At 50.6% G+C, this 2,496-nt stretch overlaps 1 pseudogene; it reads left to right on the forward strand.

Annotated features, from left to right (window-relative positions):
• The first annotated feature begins 851 nt into the window (after positions 1-851).
• LOC116887387 lies at positions 852-1,130 on the forward strand (annotated as a pseudogene).
• Positions 1,131-2,496: the final 1,366 nt, after the last annotated feature.

Consider the following 2,496-nt stretch of genomic DNA (forward strand, 5'->3'; position numbering starts at 1 on the left):
AGGAGCATAAAACCCTGATGACTGTGGTCGTATTTCCGGGGCCTGCCTTCATTCTAAACGGTGGAAGCATGCCTACTTCCTTGGCTGTGGAGGAGGAGGCCATGGTAACTGGCCACATATCACTGGAGTATGTTGAAAGGTTCTGTAGCCATGGTCAGGCCGTAGCCCAGACACAGGCAGAACTCTCCTGTCTGGCACTTGACTTTCCTGACAAGAATCGAGAGGAAAATGACAGATGCCCAGGTCCCTCTGTAGCTGGTTCCTTAGTGCCACTGGAGGCCGGTGTTCAGATCCTGAGCTGGCTCCAGTGGGCCCTGAACCCTTAGTCCCTTGAATGGACACCCATGTCTACTGGGGATTATAGTACAGGGGTATCAGACGTCCAAATTATAGGGCTGTCAGAACTGGTGACTAGGATGAAGAAAAATGACCAGGGGTTGGCACATGCTTTTAATCTAAGCACATAGAGGCAGAGGCAGGTGGATCTCTGTGTGTTTGAGCCCAGCCTGGTCTATATAGGGAGTTCCAGGATAGCCAGGGTCACAGAGTGAGACTCCATTTCAACGAAACAAAACAAAACCACCCAAAAGCCTGGGCTAATGTCAGGAGGGGAAGGCAGCATTTCCACAAACACGCCTTGTATATACCATGTATAGACAGCATGTTCTCTTCTACATGTTGCTCCAGAGTCAGAGGTTCTCAACCTGTGGGTCATGACCCTTCACCCCTTCAGAGTGCCGAGAGGTTGATTGACACTTTCATAGGGGTCATACATCAGCTATCCGGTATGTAAGATTTTTACATTAAAATTTATAGTAGCCTCTTCGGGCTTGGGCTTCGGTTCCGGTGACATGGCTAAACGCACCAAGAAGGCCCGGATCTTTGGGAAATACGGGACCCGCTATGCTGCCTCCCTCCGGAAAATGGTGAAGAAAATTGAAACCAGCCAGCACGCCAAGTACACTTGCTCCTTCTGTGGCAAGACGAAGATTAAGAGACGAGCCGTTGGCATTTGGCACTGTGGTTCCTGAGTGAAAACGGTGGCCGGCGGGACCTGGACCTACAACACCACCTTTGCAGTAGCAGTGAAGTCTGCCATCAGAAGACTGAAGGAACTGAGAGACCAATAGAAGCCCTACCATTTGAGACTCGCCTGGCCTGCAATAAACGGGTTAATTTACGGGGAAAAAATTATAGTAGCAAAATTATAGTTATGAAGCAGCAATGAAAATAATGTTATAGTTAGGGGTCACCACAACAGGAAGAACCATATTAAAGGGTCATTAGGAAGCATTAGGAAGGTTGCAGCATTAGCAGCATTAAGAAGGTTGAGAACCACAGATCCAGTCACATGCCATGTAGCCACTCCCTCTGTGAAGGCCACGCCCTCTTCTAGACCCCGCCCCGCCCTCTAGACCCCGCCCTCTTCTAGACCCCGCCCTCTTCTAGACCCCGCCCTCTTCTAGACCCCGCCCTCTTCTAGACCCCGCCCTCTTCTAGACCCCGCCCTCTTCTGAAGCTTTCCCTCCTTGAGCCTGTTCTCAGAGGCCGTCTGGACACACAATCTGTGCTTTCCACTTGTACGGATTCTGGTTTTTAAAACATCCTGGATGGCAGACTAGGCTGCTGTTTTTGCAAAAGCTGTCTGGGACGGAATGAACTTTCCTTCCCACAGCAGCCAGGATCATCATCAACCATCTCCAGGGTGGAAAAATAGGTGATGAGGCTGCGGGTGAGGGAAGGGCCCCAGCTTGTCTTTGCTTATTGTTGGTCGACTGGAAAGACGCGGTCCCAGAAGCTCCCCCTTGAGCCCAACAAGTCTCATGCTAAGTCTGGTTTGTTTTTTGTTTTTTTTTTTGGTTTTTTTTTTTTCGGAGCTGGGGACCCAACCCAGGGCCTTGCGCTTCCTAGGCAAGCGCCTACCACTGAGCTAAATCCCCAACCCCCTAAGTCTGGGTTTTAAGAGGTAACAAGCCACTCAAAGATATCTGGGAAAGTTTTCAACTAGGTACTGACTAGTTTTATGTCAACCTGACATATGCTAGAGTCATTTTGGAAGAGGGAAACCCAATTGAGAGAAAAAAGCCCCCACTAGATTGGCCTTTGGTAGACTTTCTGGATTGATGGGGGAGGTCCAAGTACCTTGTGGGCGGTGCCACCCTGGGCTGGTGGTCCTGGGTTCTATGAGAAAGGAGGCTGAGCAAGTCATGGGGAGCGAGTCAACGAGCAGCACCCCTCCATGGCTTCCCGGTTCCTGGCTCTGGGTTCCTACCCTGCTTGAGTTCCTGCCCTGACTTCCTTCAGTGATGGACTGTTGCCTGGAAATGTTGTTTTGGGGGTCATGGTGTTTATCACAGCAACAGAGACCTTAGTAAGACAAACAGTGTGCATCGTTCATGCACAGCTGAGATCCAGGAAAGAAGCGCAAGCAGTCGGGTGTGACAGCCACGCCTGTAATGCCAGCATTTGGGAGGCAGAAGGGAGAGAGGTGGGCAG

This window comes from Rattus rattus, chromosome 18 (assembly GCF_011064425.1).
Source record: "Rattus rattus isolate New Zealand chromosome 18, Rrattus_CSIRO_v1, whole genome shotgun sequence".
Lineage (NCBI taxonomy): Eukaryota > Metazoa > Chordata > Mammalia > Rodentia > Muridae > Rattus > Rattus rattus.